Source organism: Podarcis erhardii, assembly GCF_964252035.2.
Source record: "Podarcis erhardii genome assembly, chromosome: 3".
NCBI classification, from domain to species: domain Eukaryota; kingdom Metazoa; phylum Chordata; class Lepidosauria; order Squamata; family Lacertidae; genus Podarcis; species Podarcis erhardii.
This window is the reverse complement of record NC_138507.1, coordinates 101,335,708-101,356,480: the sequence shown is the minus strand read 5'-3', so window position 1 is coordinate 101,356,480 and position 20,773 is coordinate 101,335,708. Positions and strand designations below refer to the sequence as shown.

General features: G+C 41.6%; 3 long non-coding RNA genes across 3 annotated transcripts in view; 1 reads left to right on the top strand and 2 right to left on the bottom strand.

The window, feature by feature from the left end:
- Positions 1–20,773, bottom strand: part of LOC309338031 — a 201,728-nt gene that overhangs the window by 64,666 nt on the left and 116,289 nt on the right. The window lies entirely within an intron of this gene.
- Positions 2,547–4,691, bottom strand: LOC309338120. The gene is made up of 3 exons (XR_014154730.1): positions 4,559–4,691; positions 3,953–4,072; positions 2,547–2,784 (listed from the first exon to the last, which is right to left on the bottom strand). It is a non-coding gene; the product is annotated as an uncharacterized lncRNA (long non-coding RNA).
- The window catches only part of LOC309338073, a 50,941-nt gene continuing 35,849 nt past the window's right edge, over positions 5,682–20,773 (top strand). The window contains exon 1 of the long non-coding RNA XR_014154668.1: positions 5,682–5,784. This is a non-coding gene — a long non-coding RNA (uncharacterized lncRNA). The remainder of the gene's footprint in view (positions 5,785–20,773) is intronic.

Sequence of the window (20,773 nt, the reverse complement as noted above, 5' to 3'; positions counted from 1 at the left end):
CTCGGGTTAAGTACTTAATTTGTTCCGGAGGTCTGTTCTTAACCTGTACCTAATCTGAAGCACCACTTTAACTAATGGGGCCTCCTGCTGCTGCTGCTGCTGCTGCGCCACTGGAGCACGATTTCTGTTCTCATCCTGAAGCAAAGTTCTTAACCTGAAGCATTATTTCTGGGTTAGTGGAGTCTGCAACCTGAAGCGTATGTAACCTGAAGCGTATGTAACCCGAGATACCACTGTATTTATTTCTGCAACACAAAAATCAAAGAAGTGCATATGTAGTGGAAATGTCTAGATGTTAATATAGTTTGTGGTATATATAGCTACATATGATCGCTGAAAACCTCAACATTCCCCTAAACCTATGAATGTCCCCCTCCTACCAATCTGTTGCTTAGAAATAGGTAACGAGATTGTTTGAATGTTTTCAAGAAGACGAGAGAGAGAGAGAGAGAGAGAATATAAAAGTTGGAAGAAACAGAAATGCACATCATGTATACAAAAGGGAAAAATCTATATAATACTGAATGCCTGTGCAGGACACACAGACACAAACGGGCATTAACATCTAATAGTAAGGAAAATACAAGTAACATACCAAATAATTAGCAACCTTGCTCCCTGCCCCCATTCTGAAAATAAGAAAACACAAGGCATCCAAACACCTGGAGGGCATGATGCTGGCAACTACTGCTACTGTATGGATTTCTTATTTCCCTCAAGCAAGCTTTTAAATCAAATTTTGTACCACGGATCATTTAACTGAAGTCTGTCCACGATGTTATTGTTGCAGAGATGGTCATGGGTGGAATGGACTCAGATATAACTCATACCAAAGAGGGGGCCGTTTCACTTCAGTGTTACGCACTGTGGGTTCATTTTCTTTCAAGACACTGTCCACTGGACTCTTTATTTATGCAGTTAATGGGGACAGAATGCTTCTGTACACATGCCAGTAAGGGGATAAAGCAAGCAAGTTGTGCCGTCTTGGCAGGAGGGAGTGAAAATCATTGTTCCTCCTTTGAAGAACCTAGAGCTTTACTGTGGTGCACAGAACCCTGCAGATTCCAATATGTCCCCCAGGGTTCCACTCTGGCTCCTTGTTATCTGTGCTTTTCTCTGCCTTCCATGTGAAGGTAAGTTCCTTCTCTCAGGGCTGAAAGAAGGCATTTCACTCAAGGTATCATAGACAAAAGCATTTTAAAATGAGAAATGCCTGCAGTGGTAATGCTTGCACCATCAGTAGCACATAAGGGAAGCATGCTGCAGGTGGTGGCAGCACTGTAACTGCTGGGGAGGAGATGGTTTGGGGGAAGGAGGCAGGGAGGTCAAGGAGCTGGTGGTGACACCTGAGGGTGGTTGTGCGCTTCCAGGCTGCAACAGTAACTGAGCACTCACTACAACCTTGACCCACCATGTCCCAGTCCCAGTGAGTGCCACATGCATGATCCAAAGACCTTTCACTTGTGTTGTAAAAGTGGCATTACTTATAGAATGAGAGAGGGACACCATTCCACTGTCAAACAGCTCTTACCATCAGACGTTCCCCCCCCCCCCCGATCTTTAGTCAGATTCTCCATTCTTAAAACTTGAAGACATTGGTTTGAATCCTACCCTCCAGAGCAGGAGAAAACAGTTTGTTTCCCCATTTCCATGTGACATCTCTTAAGACATTTGAAGATGGCTATCACAACTCATCTCAGTCTGTGCTTTTCCAGGCTAAACATAACAAGTTCCTTCAAACACTCCTCGTAAGGCTTTGGTTCCAGACCCATTCAGTGATAATCTAATTTCTAAGGCCACCAAATAGTTCATATTTTGCATCCATTCAGCCATTTAAAAGGATTCTGCAGTGCATGGTCGTATGGAGAACTGCAGTGACTTCAAAGAATAGATTATTGCACACGTAGATATGTATAGGTGCAGCCAAAATCTACCTCTGCAGTGCCTTTCTGCTCCAGAGTTACAGGCCTTGTGCATTTCTGAAACACTGGAGAAAACTTGTATTAACCCCATCATATATACAATCACATTAACGTGGCCTTTTGTGTTTTATCAATATCCTCATATGCATCTGTAGCACAGGGAAGCAGGCAGACAAGGTGGGAAATGAAGTATAGGTTGTGAAAGTTGTGGCAATGCTTGACAGATGACTCAGTTTCACTCCAGAAATCACATCTCCAAAATCTGAAAATGATATGAATGTTTTTGATGCTTTGTTGAAATTGTTTTATTGTTTATATTAATTACATTAGGATCTCATCATTGATCTGATTATTATAAAAAGCACTTAAAAGCCACTATGGCATGGACGCAGGATAAATAGATGATAGATTGCTAGATCGCTAGATAAGAGATTTAGATGATAGATGATAGATAGATGATATAGATAGATGATAGAGATAGATGATAGATAGATAGATGATAGATAGATAGATAGATAGATAGATAGATAGATAGATAGATATAATCATCATCATCTTGCTCTGCTGTAGCTGAATTTGTGTGTAGCAGTTGCCTTTAAATTTTTTCCAAAAAAACCTGTATCAAATAAAGAGAAGAAGAGGATAGAGAAAAAGGTGACCATAAGCAGAAGATCCGATACATGATTCAATTTGCAGTCATTCTTCAGGTTGTTTTTAGTTCCTGTCTACAGATCCTCATTGCAGAAGTCTCTGTCATCACAGCAGAGATGTTTAGCCTCATATCCATCAGTATTGGTGCCGGTGTTGCAAATTCCAGATTTCTTTGGCTTGCAGCCTAGAAGTTTCTGGTGAACTTTCCCATCTATTATGGTGACAGGCAGAATGCAAGTAGAGAGAGAAAAGGAGAAGACATTTATATTTATGCTCTCTGGACACAGAGGCTACTACATCTCCCCACTTGTGAGTGTGGTGAAACTATCAGCCATGCTAATTACAGGATCCAGGTTGTGCCACAGTTGTGAATCAGTTGGCACACTGGCAGGGCTTTTTTCAGCAGTAACACCTCTGGGCCCATAGTACCTCTGACTCATGAGAAGACTGTCCTTGGAGCACAAAGGGGACATTCTCTGTGCGCTCTGAAAAGGGTTTTCTCGTGAGCTGGAGGTGCAGCGGGGCTTTGATGAGGCTTTTCAGCTTCCTGGCTAACAGCTGATGTGCAGGAAGAAGCCACCCTGAGCGTCACTCTGCAAGCCGCTCTGTACCTGTGGCTCGCATGCGCCAGCCAGAGAGGCAAGGCTGCATGCAGAAGGGACAGTTGCGGCTTGCAGACCTGACATGCAGGGAGGCTTCTTCCCTGCACGTCTGCTCTGCCCCTCCCCTCACAGCCCTGCCTCTCCAGTTCGTACACGTAAGCAGGAGGGACAGGGCTCTGCTCCCAGACTATTTTTGTGGGGAAAGCTGCACTGCACACCAGTATGATGAACAAGCATGCAGAGCAAATGGTTTGCATATGGAAGGTCTCCAGTTAAAATAGATCAGGTAGAGGGTGATCTGAAGGACACTCAGGAGTTGCTCTTAGCTAGTGCCCGATAATGGATCATTGCTCAGTTTTGTGCCTATCCTTGAGTTTAGGCATGGTCAACTTGTTAGACTCCAGCTCCCACCAGCCCCAGCCAGCTTGGTCAGTTGCAAAGGCCAACGGGGACTGTAGTCTAACAAATATAGAGCTTCACGTATTCTCCATCGCTGCTTTAGGCCATGGGTGCTCTTCCGGGATTCCGGACTTTGGACATACTGTTGCAGGGGGATTTACGGTTTCCACTACAGGGAAAAAAACTTCAAAAAGAGAAAGGACTGTAATAATATGGAATTTCTGCAGCAAGTCATATTGATGAAATTTTCATGGCCAGCATCGTGTCCCTGGTTGCCATGTTAGTTATAGCAATCTACGTTTCCTTATAAAGGTATTTCTGTGAAATATTATACCACCCTTCATAATTATATGCAATGGGGAAATGTAGAACCCTTACCTTTGGTCACTGTGTAGGCATGGCACGCTTGTGTTTTAGGCTTTGCTGAGCATGTAGCTGCTGGAGGGAGACATGGACTCCCTGCAGATGGGGCCATGCAAAGTCGACATGTCAATGCATCTGCATCAAAAGGGAGAACCTCAAGGTTATCAGAATACCAGTCTTGAAAGTCAGGAGATAATAAATAGGTAATCAATGTATAAGAACACAAGAAGAGCCTGTTAGTTCAGGCCAATGGCCCAGCTGGTCCAGCACCCTGTTCTCACAGAGGCCCAACAGATCACAAGCAGCATGTGAGCTCAATAGCACTTCAGCCACTGGTGAATCCCCTGCTATTTGGAGACATATTGCCTCTGAGTCCCTCTCAGACTCCAAAATACCAACCTTGAACCTCAAGTGTAATTTATGTAGAAGAACCTCAGAAGAGCTCTGCTGGATCAGGGGAGTGGCCCATTGAGTTCAGCACTTCCCACAGTGCCTGACCAGATGTCCACAAGTAGGAGCACCACAGCACTTTCTTCACTTGTGATTGCCAGCAACTGGTAATCAAAGGTTTATTGCTTCCATCTGAAAAACCTTCTCCCAGCACTGGGGAAAGGAACTTACCTCCAGGAGGAAGGAAGAGGCTAAGACAGATACCAAGGAGCATTATTTGAACCATGAGGGACATCTTGCCACAGCAGAGCTCTTGGTTACAGAAGAGGCAATGGTGATCTCCATTCACTTCTACTGGGGCGAATAAGGAGCTTCCTTTTATCCATTTAATGATGTGTTTGCCCAGATACGCTTAAGTACACTCCATCCTTATCAGAGACAGAGGGTCCCATGGGCAATGGCTTGCAAAATAACAATTGCACATTGTAATGATCACATTCTAGTGAGCATGAAGCCATCAACATATGTACAGATCAGGGATTAAGATTGTAGTCACCAGTTGCAAAACCAGGAAGCGAGGAAGCATTCAAGCAAATATCTTCAGTAGTCTACACCAACTCTATGGTTGAGAGTTCCCTGGATCAGCCCAGATCAAGGAGGAAAGTCAGATACTGTTTCTTAGGCAGGGGGGAGAGAGATAACATGAATAAATTCACTCCAGATAAAATACCGATATCAACTTGGATGAAGATATCCACTAAGAAGGCTAGTTCAAAGTGGAATGTTTTGAGTAGGTGCTAAAAAGACAATAGAGAAGGCACTTGTCAGATATATAATGGGAGGAAATGCCGCTATCTTCCATGAAGACTTTGTGAAGATATCTGGCATATTGATTTCTGAAATGTAGGAGCTGTTTTTTGTCTACATTTGGAAAGTGTTGAATGCCATTTTGGATCAAGATGGCAGACTAGACTGTTCCAAACTACACTAATTTGGACACCCCTGAAGAGGCATTCACAAAATTTGGCATGATGCTCCCCAAGGTAGAAGAAAAGATATTTATTTGGTTGGAGAATCATATCACAAAATTAAAATAAGTGTAAATTTCCAGAGATAGTTCTTTTAAGGTTCACATCTTGTCTTAGAATGTACAAAACAGTGTCATCCTCCCTTCACTTCGGTGTTACAATGTGTGTTCGTTTTCTTTCCAGTCAATGCCCACTGAACTCCCAATGTCCACAGTTAATGGGGACAGAATGCTTCTGTACACATGCCAGTAAAGGGATAAAAGAAGCAGGTTGTCCTGTCTTGTTGGGAGGGAGTGGACATCATTGTGTCTCCTTTGAAGAACCTAGAGTTTTACTGTGGTGCAAAGAACCCTCTTGATTCCAATATGTCCCCCAGCGTTCCGCTTCTGCTCCTTGTTATCTGTGCTTTTCTCTTCCTTCCACATGAAGGTAAGTTCCTTCTCCCAGAGCTAAAAGAAGGCTGTTCACTCAAGGTATCATAGACAACAGCATTTAAAAAAGAGAAAGGGGACAGTAGTAACTCATTTCAATACATAGGAAAGCATGAGCAAACTTCAGCCATGGTTCTGAAACGTGATCTTACTTAGGGGGCACGATGAGGCAGGTGTCAGCAGGAGGGTGCTGCAGGTGTAAATGACTTTCAGACTTTGAAAAGGTGGCATCACTGGGTCAAGTTCATCCATTTTGTTGAATTAAACTAAATAGATTTAACAGGATTTTGAAAAAAATATATGTGCAATTAATGTTTAGTGTCTGAATTGTATTGTGCTATTATCTTCCTTGGTGGGTTGTACTGTTCCGAAAGGGAACAGCTCTGACACAGACTTTGAAAATCTCCATCCTTATCAGAGACAGAGGGTCCCATGGGCAATGGCTTGCAAAATAATAATTGCACATTGTAATGATCACATTCCAGTGAGGCATGAATCCCTCAACATATGTACAGATCAGGGATTAAGATTGTAGTCACCAGTTGCAAAACCAGGAAGCTAGGAAGCATTCAAGGAAATTTCTTCAGTAGTCTATGCCAGGCACGTCCAACTCCCAAAAGACTGTGATCTACTCCCAGTATAAAAAAACTGGCAGTGATCTACCCATTGTCATTGGAGGGAGGAGGAGCGTGTGTGGGGTGGATTGCCCAGAGTTGTTGAGATTTGGGGGGGGGGAGGATTGAACAGAGTTTTTTTAGCTTTTCCCTTTTAACTTTTTGAACACGATAAGGATCCCACGATCTACCAGGATCAGCTGGTGATTTACATGTAGGTCACAATCTACTGGTTGGATATCCCTGGCCTATGCAATTCCACAGAAGGAATCAAAAACAGCTAGCGAGGCCAACTTTGAAACACCTATGGTTGTAGAATGGGTTTTTCCTATGTTCAGATCTATGCTATACATTGACAGCACTCTTATACTACTTTGGGTTTGAGAATCCTCGAAACTGTAGCTAGTTAAGAGTGCTGGGAATTGTAGCACTGTGAGGTCAACACCCTTAAGAAACTACAGTTCTTGGGGAAGCCATGGCTGTTTAAGTGGTGTAGGAGTTCTTTAAATGTATGGTGTTGCTGCAAGCTGTGTTAAATGAGAGAAAAAACATCGTACTGCTCTTGGGTCTGCCCAGTACATCATCTCTGGCTGTTCACAGTCATGAAATGGGCAGCCAACAAGGGTTGTGTTTATCATTGTTTTCAAAGGAAAAATGTCTCTTACTAATATTTATAAAGGTTAACTATCCAGTATTGTGATCTCTGAAATTTCATTCCCTTTCAACAACTTTATTTATTTTGTTATTGTTTCATTTATGAATTTCTTCCCATGAGGCATCCCATGGAGATTTACCATTGCTAATTGCTTCATTTTCCAATGTCAAGAGAGTAGACCAAACAATACCAAGCTACACTGCTTGGGACCTCACAGAAGATTCCATTGCCCAATTTGGCATGGTGATTCCTGTGACTAAGGAAGGGGTTTTCTTCTATAATTGGAAACCATTGGACTTCATTTTAAATCAAGATGGTGAGCTGAACCTTCCAAAACTGTAAAACAATCTGATACGAAACTAATGTTGGGATAGTGCCAGGGGTCAAAGAATCTTAAAATGTGAGAGTTGGAGGGAACCACATGGATCATCTGGTTCAACCCCCTGCAGTGCATGAATCTTTTGCCCAATGTGGAGTTCACATCCATGATCCTGAGATTAAGAATTCCCTGTTCTACCAACTGAGGTACAGCGTCAATAGGTCTCTCACCATGGGTTATTGCCCCATGGCAATGTGAGAGTTGTAGGGAACCAGAGGGATCATTTGGTCCAAGTCCCTGCAGTGCAGGAATCTTTTGCCCAATGGGGAGCTCGCATCCATGACCCTGAGATTAAGATTAAGAATTCCGCCATTCAATATGGCTGCCGGAACCAGCCAGCAGGGTCTGCTCTGACTCAACAAAAATGAATTGGCTGCAGTCAGGGCCCTAACAGACTTCCGGTGAGCCGCAGCCACAAAAAAGGAGCGTGAGGCTACCCTCCAGGGGGTCTCGAACAACACGGGGGTCCAGAGGTGTCACGAAGGCTCCGTGAACCTCGAAACCCCAGGAGGATTATCCTGGGGGACAGAGTACCCGGCGGTGCTTCGTGTGCTCTCCTGTTTTTTAGTTTTTAACAGGATTTGAGCTGCAACATGAGGAAAGCAACAAACCCCGTGCTGTGAAGCCTCAGGCTCTGAGTGAAAGCGGTGAGCCTCCAACAGCAGTTAAGAAGCTGGGATACAAATAAGGCAATGAAAGCAACAACAAATAGACATCTGGCCAAGAAATTTGGCTAAGAAAACCAGCGGAATAAGAAGACGTGGCGAGAAAGGAGAAGGAGTCCACTGCAGCGGTAAGAGTAAAATGGAGTATAACGGAAGGCTGGGAGAGGAGAGAAAGTAAGAAAGTAACCGCTAAGTGGGTGTAGCGGAGAGACCTCGGATACAAAGTATAAGAAATCTGAGGCAACAAAATGACTGAAAATATCTTAATGGGCTCCGACCATAACGCCGTAAGGATGGAGATGAAACAAATAACAACTGGCTCCTTCAGATGGAGGTTGAATGACACCTTATTTAGAGATGAAGAAGTGTATAAGAAGGCCCAAAAAACTTTGGGAGACTGTTTCGAAATAAACATGAAAACTGATGTTGAAAAAAGAATAATCTGGGATGCAAGTAAAGCCGTTATGAGAGAGTTTTTGATTCAACAGAATGCAGTAAAGAAGAAAAACCAAAATGAGAAAAAAGATAAAATTCTAGAGAAAATAAAAGAAGGTGAGAGGAGGTTGAGAGCAAAACCAAAGTCATAAGAGATTTTGAGAGAAATAAAATTGTATCAAACACAATATATGGAATTGATGAATCAAGAAATAGAATGGAAGATCAAACAAATGAGACAAAAGACTTTTGAATTGGCAAATAAGTGTGGGAAACTTTTAGCTTGGCAAATGAGAAAAAGACAAAAATTAAATACCATTACAAATCTAGAAGTGGAAGGGGAAAATATACATAACCCAACTGAGATTAGAATCTGCTTCCAGAGGTATTTTAAACAACTATATTCACAAGGGCCACAGAAAGAAATGGACATAGAACGTTTTTTAAAGGCAAATGGATTACAAAAAATTTCACAGGAAAGTAAATTGATGTTGAATTATAAAATTTCAGAACAGGAAATAGAAGGTGCCATTCAGAGTAAGCAATTGGGCAAGTCTCCAGGACCTGATGGACTGACTTCCAAATACTATAAATCTTTGAGGGAGTACTTAATACAACCTTTGAAGGAAGTCTGTAATGAGATTTTGGAAGGGAAAAGGGCACCAGAGTCATTGGAAAGAAGCTTACATCACGCTTATACCGAAAACAGAGACTGAAAAGACACAACTTAAGAACTACCGTCCCATATCCTTATTAAATGTGGATTACAAAATTTTTGCTGATATTTTGGCTAGAAGATTGAAAAAAGTATTGATGGATGAGATTCATAAAGATCAAGCGGGCTTTCTCCCGGGAAGGCATTTGTCTGACAATTTGAGGAATATAATTGACATCTTGGAAAAATTAGAAGTGAATATAAATACGAAAGCAGTTTTTATATTTGTGGACGCTGAGAAAGCCTTTGACAATATTTCTTGGAGTTTTATGAAAAAGAATCTACAGGGGATGGGGGTAAGGCAAGGGTTTGAAAATGGTATATGCACAATAAACTCTGAACAGAAAGCAAAATTAATTGTAAATAATGTGGTTACGGAAGAATTTAAGATAGAAAAAGGGACACGACAGGGGTGCCCAATTTCACCATTGCTTTTTATATCGGTTTTGGAGGTTCTGCTGGATATGATTAGAAAAGACCAGTTGGTCAAAGGGATACAGGTTCGGAGCCAAACAGTACAAATTGAGAGCATTCGCAGATGATCTAGTTTTGACGCTACAGGAGCCAGAATCTAGTGTGAAAAGGGTCTTAGACATAATTACTGAATTTGGTCAGGTGGCAGGATTTAAACTGAATAAGTCGAAAACCAAAGTTCTAGAGAAAAACTTAACATTAATTGAAAAAGAAAGGTTTCAGAATGAGACTGGTTTGACTGTGGTTAAGAAAGTGAAGTATTTGGGGATAAATTTGACTGCAAAAAATGTGAATTTATTTAAAGACAATTATGAAAAATGTTGGTCAGAAGTCAAAAGAGATTTAGAAATATGGTCAAATTTGAAGCTTTCCTTGTTGGGCCGAATTGCAGCTATAAAAATGAATGTATTGCCTAGAATGTTGTTTTTGTTTCAAACACTGCAAATTGTGGACAAGATGGACTGTTTCAAGAAGTGGCAGAAAGACATTTCTAGATTTGTCTGGCAGGGCAAAAAGCCCAGAATAAAATTTAAAATATTAACTGATGTTAAGGAAAGGGGGGGGGGGGTTGCCCTGCCAAACTTTAAACTTTACTACGAATCAGCAGCTTTTTGCTGGTTGAAAGATTGGCTGCTTCTTGAGACACAGACATTCTGGATTTGGAAGGTTTTAATAATGCCTTCAGGTGGCATGCATATTTGTGGTATGACAAGGTTAAAGTACATAAAGTATTTAAAAATCATATTGTCAGGAAAGCATTGTTTAACATTTGGATAAGATACAAAGATTTACTGGAAAACAAAACTACAAGATGGTTGTCACCAATCGAAGCTAAAGCTTTCAAAAGACTTAACATGGAGTCTAAATGGCCAAAATATTGGGAGATTTTGGAACAAGAGGGAGATAAATTGAAATTGCAGAGTTTTGAGAAATTAAAAAGTAAAGTACGAGATTGGCTTCATTACTGTCAGATAATGGAGGCCTATAAATTGGATAAAAAAGTTGGATTCCAGGTGGAAAAATCAAAATTAGAAACAGAATTGTTAGAACCTAAAACAAAGAACTTGTCAAAGATGTATAATTTGCTGCTGAAATGGAATACTCAGGACGAAACGGTGAAGTCAGCTATGATTAAATGGGCACAAGATGCTGGGCCCAATATTATGTTTGCTGACTGGGAACAGTTATGGACCACCGGTTTAACGTTCACGGCATGCAATACCTTAAAAGAGAATATTATGAAAATGATTTATAGGTGGTACATGACCCCAGTCAAGCTTGCAAAAATATATCACTTGCCCGATAACAAATGTTGGAAATGTAAGGAGACTGAAGGTACATTCTTTCACCTTTGGTGGACATGCCCAAAGATTAAGGCTTTCTGGGAAATGATTTATAATGAGATGAAAAAGGTATTTAAATATACCTTCTTGAAAAAACCAGAGGCCTTTCTTCTAGGCATGGTTGGCCAATTGGTGTCAAAGAAGGACAGAACTTTCTTTATGTACGCGACAACTGCAGCAAGAATCCTCACTGCAAAATATTGGAAGACACAAGATTTACCCACTCTGGAAGAATGGCAGATGAAGATGATTGATTACATGGGACTGGCAGAAATGACCGGCAGAATCCGAGACCAGGGAAAAGAGTCGGCGGAAGAGGACTGGAGGAAATTTAAAGACTACTTACAGAAATATTGCAAAATTAATGAATGCTAGAATGATGTTGGACTGACATTAAGTGGTTACCAGCTGTAATGCAAAGGCTGAGTAATAAGCTAAAATAATCTATATTAAGTTACAATAAGAATTTGCTGAATTATGATTTGATTTAGAATACAAAAGTGGGAGGTGAGAGGAGGTTCGAGACATAAGGTAACGGAAATAAGTGATTGGAACTATATTTGTTTTATTTTGTTCAAAATTGTGTGTTTTTGATATTTTTGTTTTTTCCTTTTTTGTGTATTATTTGTTTCTCTTTTGTGGTATTTATGTTTGTATTAAATTGGAAATCTTAATAAATATTTATAAAAGAAAGAAAGAAAGAAAATATCTTAATGGACTAGAGAGAAGTGAAAGGAAATTCTTTGTTTGTCCAGGTTGGAGTGTGTTACGCCAGCGACTCGTTTGGGACACATAAGTGAGACTCTGCAATCAACCCTCTTGCTTGCCTGTTTAAACAGTGCCTGTTTTAAATAGTGCTTAAATTGTGATTTCCACCTCCCACGTTTAAACAGTGATTGTTTTATGCTTGAGGCGTCTGAAGGACTAAAAATTGAACTGGAAATAAGAGAAACTGAAACGCTGAGAGGCAGCGTCTCTTTAAGGAGGTTTGGGAGGAGAACACGAACTGTATGAGGAGAGTTTGAGAATATAGCGGGACTCTCCACCGCCATTTCACATTTTGTTTCCTCCTCCTTCTTTAAAGGGGTACACAACAACAACTAATTAGGAGAAGATGGACGCTGCACTTTAAGCGATTGAATTACCGCTTTAGTCGGAAGAGACTGGGGGCAAACGGACAAGGGGAAAAGAAAGGAAGGCTTAAGTAGGACTTTTCGGCAAGACCTTTCATTACCCTGGGAAGCTCCTCTCCTCGTGGAGCTCCCTCCGCTTAGCTCCACCTCTCTTCTCCGTTTCTGCTCTCACATTGAGACTCACCTCGTATCCTGTTCCTGTTCCTGAGAACTTTTTGGTTGTGTGTCTCCCCCCCTTTTTCTCGGATTCTTGTTGTTGTTTTCCCCTCTCCTTCCCTCTCCTTCTTTGTATTTTTTGTATTTTAAGAGTTAAGACTTGGAAAGCAATTAAGGTGCCACCGTGTGGGGGTAGAAGGGAACTACATGGGAAGAACTACATTGGAAGGATAGAGAAAGTTAATTAATATAAGCTGAAATACAAAATGAAAAAAGGGGTGGGAACGCCAGTAGAAAGGAGACCACCCAGACAAGAAAATGGGAAAGAAGGGAAAGAAATCAAGAACTATGACAGCTTCATGGCGGAAATAAGGAAAGAATTTAAACATAATGAACAATATATTGAGAAAAAGTTATTAGAAGTACAGGATACATTGGATAAGAGATTGGAGGGGGTGGTGGGAGAGCTGACAGGAAAAGTAAAAGATTTGATGGTAAGATCCAAATCTCTTGAGGACTCAATGAAGAGGGTGCAAAAAGATATGAAAGAAAGTAGGAAGGATATGGATAGGATTAAAATAGAGGTCAAGGAGATAAATAAAATACAGGAAGAATTGTTGGACAGTATGGCAATGACTCAGATGAGACAGAAACAATCAAATCTGAAATTCAGGGGGATCCCAGAGGACCCAAATGAAAATATAAGATCTAAACTGGTTAAAGAACTGGCAGCTTGGTTAGATATGAAGGAAGAGGATATGGGATATTCAATAGCAAACATCTTTCAGATAAAAGTAAAATCCGCTAAAGCTAGAGGGAAGAAACTGCCAGGAGACATATTAGTTATGTTCAACTCTTTGGACATGAGGAATGCAGTATTGAAACAGAACTATAACAAAAAGTTGTGTATTCAGGGAAAATTAATTATTATATTTAAAGAGATTCCTTCAAGATTTCTTCGAAGGAGAGATGTTTATAAAAAATTAACCAACCAGTTGAAGAAAAATGGGATCCAATACAGATGGGAATTCCCAGAGCGGATTTCATTCTGTTTTAAGGAAAAAAGATTTAAAGTATCTAGTCCTCTGGAGCTGGAAAAAATTGCAAGAAGATACAAAAAGGAACTGGAAAGGATGGGGGATGGGAGGAAGGGGAGCGGATGGGGGAGAGGGGGGTGGAGATGGAGGGAGTGGGGAGAGAGAAGAGGAGGAAAATTCAGGAGAAGAAAAAGAAGAGGAAGAGACAGAAGATAAGGAACAGTAGACCTAACTTAGATTTGATAACCTATTTATTGTATATCAACCATGGCTTTAAATATACTGTCGTGGAATGTGAATGGGCTTAATAATAAAAATAAAAGATACCAGATTGCCCACGTATTATTAAAGAGGAACCTTGATTTAATTTGTCTACAAGAGACCCATGTAACAAGGAAGCATAAAAGAATCTTAAGTAATAAGAGATTAGGGTTGGATTTTGTTGCATCAGATAATGTTAAGAAAAGAGGAGTGGTATTATATATAAAAGAAAAGCTCGACCCAAAATTAATTTATAAAGACGAAGAGGGGAGAATGATAGTAGTACAAATCACTTTTCAAGGAGAAAAGATAATTGTCGCCGGAATATATGTGCCTAACGATAAAAAGTCGGAGGGTTTTCCGGAATTGGGTAATAAGTTAATAGACTGGATGGAACAAAAATTGATATTGATGGGGGACTTCAATGGAGTGGTTCTACCGAACTTAGATAGATCAATAAAAAAGCAAGAAATGAAGGAAGGTAAATTACCTAGAACCTTCTTTGATTTGGTGGATAATATGGGATTAATTGATGCCTGGAGATTTAAAAACCCTACTATAAAACAGTTTACCTTCTTCTCAAACCCAAACCAGAGTTGGGGGAGAAAAGATTATATCTGGATCTCGAAGGAACTGACACAAAATTTACTTAAATCAGAAATTCTCCCACAAACCATATCAGACCACAATCCAGTATATATGGAGATAAAGGGAAAGGACTCTAGAACATTCAGATGGAGAATGAATGAAAAATTATTTAATGACCAAAAGATAATAAACAAGGTGAAAGAGACAATCAAAGAATATTTGAATTGAAAATTAAACAAAGGAACATCTATAGAAACGGTATGGGATGCAGGAAAGGCCGTTATGAGAGGCTTCCTAATTCAGAAAAATAGCCACCTAAAAAAAGAAAAAGAGAAAAGGAAAGAAGAAATCTTATTACATCTTATGGAGGATGAAAGACAGCTAACTATTAAACCAGGAGATGAAATAATAAAACAAAATATAAAGATGCTACAAGCTCAACTTTCTATGATAGTGAACCAGGAGATTGAATGGAGGATTAAAATGATGAAACAAAAGAACTTTTAATCAGCTAATAAGATAGGGAAGCACCTAGCGTGGCAATTAAGAGAAAGGAAAAAACAAAATATGATATGTAAGATAAGGGATGGAGAAAGGACAGTGGAAGATCCAATAGAGATAAAAAAGATATTTCAGAAATACTATAAGGAATTATATAAAAGAGAAAATGAAATAGATAATGAAATAGAGGGTTATTTGGAAAAACATCATTTGCAACAAATGACGACTGAAGAAAGAGAACAATTAAATCAGATAATTACAGAAGAAGAGATCAGGAAAGCAATAAAGAAAATGAAAATAGGAAAAGCATCGGGGCCAGATGGCATATCGGCCAAGTATTTAAAAATATTAAGTGACCAACTATCACCAATACTATGTGAAGTTATGAATAACATCTTAAAAGAAGGGAAAATTCCAAATACCTGGAAAGAAGCCTACATTACCTTAATCCCTAAAAAAGATGCGGATGGCCTTGAGGTGAAAAACTACAGGCCGATCTCATTATTAAATAATGATTATAAACTATTTGCCGACGTCCTGGCGGAAAGACTAAAAAAAGTGTTAAATAAAAGAATCCATAAAGACCAAGCGGTTTTCCTACCGGGGAGACAACTAAAAGATATTGTAAGAATCATGTCAGGGAACTGCCATCGGAGCCAGAGGCGGAGGGAAGGGTCCCGAGCGATGCCGGAGAGGGTCCCAGCAGGGAGAGAGGCAGCCCATCTGCTGGGGAAGGAAATCAGCGTAACACCAGGGGGCAGAGGGAGGAAGCGGAGAGAAGGCTCCAGGACTCCTCACAGGAGACCAGTGGGGAGAGCACGGGCACTCCTCTGCCCACACCCTCCCTGCGCAGAAGACTTCCGCGCAGGGAGAGTAGGAAGAGACTTGGCGTAAAAGAACTTTTGTGCTGGAAGAAGTTTAAGAAACGCCCACTGACGGATTCTGCCAGCGACTGAGACAGCCGCGAAGTGAAGGGCTGTCCAGACAGAAAGGGTTCAACCAGGCAACCAAGCCAAGAGTGGTGGCAACTTACACATGAGCAACCCCCTAGAACCATTACAGAAATCCCCCAGTCCCTCAAGTTGCTTGTGCGCAGCTCAATGGAGGCAGCACAATGAGCCAACCCAAGGAAACAGGAGAGATAGGGCAAGCAGCTGGAGTGCAAAATCTGGTAGAGAGGAACCGAGATTTGGAACAGCATGTGGCCCTCCTGACGGCACGGCTGGACGAAAGACGAACTCTGGATGCACAGGTCAGACCCACCCCCATCGCAAGGAAGATACTGGGGCTGGTACACAAGTTTGGGGGAAAGCCCCAGGACTACAATGCGTTCCGAACGGAAATAGAGTACGCTTTGGAACTGCAGCATAATGACTTTGCTGATGATGGGGAGAGGGTAGCCTACATTGTGGGGCATCTGGAGGATGGGGCACGTGAATGAATCAGGCCCCTAATGGCCACGCAAAATGCTGCCTTGAAGGACCTTAGGAAGTTTTTCGAAGCAATGAATGTGATGTATTCCAGTGAAGTGGAGCAAAGTGTGACACGTCGGGAACTGGTGGGGTGCAAGCAGGGGAACCAGTCAGTTAGAGACTATTGGTCGCGCTTTGCGATGTTGATCCACCGGCTTGGGTGGAATCTGGACGCTGAACCTATACAAATGTTGTTTGAGGAGGGGTTATCCCCAACGGTGAAAGACAAACTGTCCCACGCGCCCCGTCCACAGTCGATGCATCAGCTGACCAAGGCTGTAGTTGCGATTGGAGTGCGGCAGGAAGCGCGGGCTCAAGAGAAACGCGAAGTGAGAGGGGAACGTTGCCATATCTACTGCATTCCTGAAATACCGAGACAGCCTTCCCAGGTGGCTGAGCCAATGGAAATAGATGGCGTGCGTGTGCGTGAGGTGCGCGTGAGGTTTCAAACCTCAGTGGAGATTGCAAGAGGGAGGGAAAAGATTGGAAAACCACAAAGAAGTGTTTCCTCTGCCAATGGCCAGGACATTTTGCCAGGGTCTGCAAAATGTGTATTTGGGGGTGGGGGTTGTGTTATGTTGTAAATAAAATTCCATATTATTTTTTTTAAATAACTAAAGAGGAATGTCTTTAGCAGGTGCTAAAAAGGCAACACAGAAGGCACATATTGAATGCCTTTGGAAACCTCTGAAGACATTGTCACCATATTTGGCACACTGGTTCATGAGATGGAGGAGCTGGTTTTTATTTACATTTAGAAAGTTCTGGATGTCATTTTGAATAAAGTCTCCACTGCTTTGGACACCTCTGAAGATACAGTCAGCCAATTTGCCATGATGCTCCCCAAGGTGGAATAGAAGGTACAGTGGTACCTCGGGTTAAGTACTTAATTTGTTCCAGAGGTCTGTTCTTAACCTGTACCTAATCTGAAGCACCACTTTAACTAATGGGGCCTTCTCCTGCTGCTGCTGCGCCACCGGAGCACGATTTCTGTTCTCATCCTGAAGCAAAGTTCTTAACCTGAAGCATTATTTCTGGGTTAGTGGAGTCTGCAACCTGAAGCGTATGTAACCTGAAGCGTATGTAACCTGAGATACCACTGTATTTATTTCTGCACCACAAAAATCAAAGAAGTGCATATGTGGTGGAAATGTCTAGTTGTTAAATCAATATGGTTTGTGGTATATATAGCTACATATGATCGCTGAAAACCTCAACATTCCCCTAAACCTATGAATGTCCCCCTCCTACCAATTTGTTGCTTAGAAATAGGTAACGAGATTGTTTGAATGTTTTCAAGAAGACGAGAGAGAGAGAGAGAATATAAAAGTTGGAAGAAACAGAAAGGCACATCATGTATACAAAAGGGAAAAATCCATATAATACTGAATGCCTGTGTAGGACACACAGACACAAATGAGCATTAACATCTAATAGTAAGGAAAATACAAGTAACATACCAAATAATTAGCAACCTTGCTCCCTGCCCCCATTCTGAAAATAAGAAAACACAAGGCATCCAAACACCTGGAGGGCATGATGCTGGCAACTACTGCTACTGTATGGATTTCTTATTTCCCTCAAGCAAGCTTTTAAATCAAATTTTGTACCACGGATCATTTAACTGAAGTCTGTCCACGATGTTATTGTTGCAGAGATGGTCATGGGTGGAATGGACTCAGATATAACTCATACAGTGGTGCCTCGCAAGACGAAAAAAAATCCGTTCCGCGCGGGGGACGGGGGGTGGCGCGGCGCTGAGAGTCTTCTGCTTCCCCTGCTGAGCGAAGCCGCATGCCATGGACGGAGAGCGCTGACTTTTTCCTTTAAACATTCGGACTAAAAGCAACAACCCGTGAGTAATACGGAAATTGGACTTTAAAAGAAAAAAAATTTTAAATTCGGTACGAACGGGGGAGGGGTAAAAAGGAAGTCTGCCCCCCCCCCACTTTGTAGATATCTTAAAGCAAAGATCGGATAACTAAAGTCGAGAGAACCATCTTTTCCTTTTTGGAAAATAGATCTTTTCCTTTTGGAAATAGATCTTTTCCTTTTTGAAATAGAGGCTGCTACAGCTGAGGAAATGAACTTTGACAAATCCCAAGAGACACATGAGGACTTGTTGGAAAATGAAGGAGAAGCCACAAGGTTGCAGAAGATTAAGTTTGACCAGAGGCCTGACAGCATAAATTTATCCAAGATGGAAATTGGAGCTTCAGGGCCATATAGATTCAAAAGACTTAAGAAAGAGAATTTGAGCTCCACTTCTAAATACAGAGGCCTGCTGGCAAGAAAAAAGAATACTAAGGTGATAAGGCTTCCTCGAGAGTTGGTGTTGAAAATAAAGGACTGTCAAGAAGACCGGCAGAGAGAAACTAAGAGAGGGCCAAATGCCTCAGGCGTTTGGGACACAGGCTAGAATAGCTGTACTGATGGACATTGGGTTTAGAGACCACAACCGGGAAAGGGAGGGGGGACTTGGGAATCCAAAGGGTGTTTAAATATAATTTGTTCAGATCTTGTTCATGTGTTTATTTTTTGTAACCTTTATGGAAGGTGGGAAAATCGCGGAAGAGAGATTTGGGTCGACTTTAGGAAGAAGGTTTAAAATTAACTCAAAAGTGGTTTTTCTTTTTAGATTAAATAGATTTTAAATAAGTATTTGTTGAGCGGACAAAAATGAAGTTATAATACAGAAGGGGGAGGTGTGAGGAGGTCAGGGAAATAAGGTTCAAGAAAGAAAGGATTGGAATTATACTTGTTTGTTTGTTTGTGTATGTTTGTATGTTGGTTTGTGTTTATATGTTTATAATTGGAAACCTCAATAAATATTATATTAAAAAAAAAAAAGAATCCGTTCCGCGAGTCTCTTCGTCTTGCGTTTTTTTCGTCTTGCGAAGCAAGCCCATTGACAGCTTAGCGGATTAGCGCTATTAGCGCCTTAGCGGCTTTTAGCGGCTTATCGGCTTAGAAAAAGAGGGGGGAAAGGGGGGGAAAACCGCAGGAACTCGCAAGACATTTTCGTCTTGCGAAGCAAGCCCATAGGAAATTCGTTTTGCGAAGCACCTCCAAAACGGAAAACTCTTTCGTCTAGCGAGTTTTCCGTCTTGCGAGGCATTTGTCTTGCGGGGCACCACTGTACCAAAGAGGGGCCCCTTTCACTTCAGTGTTACGCACTGTGGGTTCATTTTCTTTCAAGACACTGTCCACTGGACTCTTTATTTATGCAGTTAATGGGGACAGAATGCTTCTGTACACATGCCAGTAAGGGGATAAAGCAAGCAAGTTGTGCCGTCTTGGCAGGAGGGAATGAAAATCATTGCTCCTCCTTTGAAGAACCTAGAGCTTTACTGTGGCGCACAGAACCCTCCAGATTCCAATATGTCCCCCAGGGTTCCACTCCGGCTCCTTGTTATCTGTGCTTTTCTCTGCCTTCCACATTAAAGTAAATGCCTTCTCCCAGGGCTGAAAGAAGGCAGTTCACTCAAGGTATCATAGACAAAAGCATTTTAAAATGAGAAATGCCTGCAGTGGTAATGCTTGCACCATCAGTAGCACATAAGGGAAGCATGCTGCAGGTGGTGGCAGCACTGTAACTGCTGGGGAGGAGATGGTTTGGGGGAAGGAGGCAGGGAGGTCAAGGAGCTGGTGGTGACGCCTGAGGGTGGTCGTGCGCTTCCAGGCTGCAACAGTAACTGAGCACTCACTACAACCTTGACCCACCATGTCCCAGTCCCAGTGAGTGCCACATGCATGATCCAAAGACCTTTCACTTGTGTTGTAAAAGTGGCATTACTTATAGAATGAGAGAGGGACACCATTCCACTGTCGAACAGCTCTTACCATCAGACGTTTCCCCCCTGATCTTTAGTCAGAGTCTCCAGTGTGGTGTAGTGGTTAAGAGCGGTAGTCTCGTAATCTGGAGAATCGGGTTCGAGTCTCCGCTCCTCCACATGCAGCTGCTGGGTGACCTTGGGCCAGTCACACTTCTCTGAAGTCTCTCAGCCCCACTCACCTCACAGAGTGTTTGTTGTGGGAGAGGAAGGGAAAGGAGAATGTTAACCGCTTTGAGACTCCTTAAAGGGAGTGAAAGGCGGGATATCAAATCCAAACTCTTCTTCTTCTTCTTCCATTCTTAAAACTTGAAGACATTGGTTTGAAATCCCTAATTTAAGGATTCTGCAGTGCATGGTCGTATGGAGAACTGCAGTGACTTCAAAGAATAGATTATTGCACACCTAGATATGTATAGGTGCAGCCAAAATCTACCTCTGCAGTGCCTTTCTGCTCCACAGTTGCAGGCCTTGTGCATTTGTGAAACACTGGAGAAAACTTGTATTGACCCCATCGTACATAAAATCACATTAATGTGGCCTTTTGTGTTTTATCAATATCCTCATATGCATCTATAGCACAGGGAAGCAGGCAGACAAGGTGGGAAATGAAGTATAGGTTGTGAAAGTTGTGGCAATGCTTGATAGATTACTCAGTTTCACTCCAGAAATCACATCTCCAAAATCTGAAAATAATATGAATGTTTTTGATGCTTTCTTGAATTT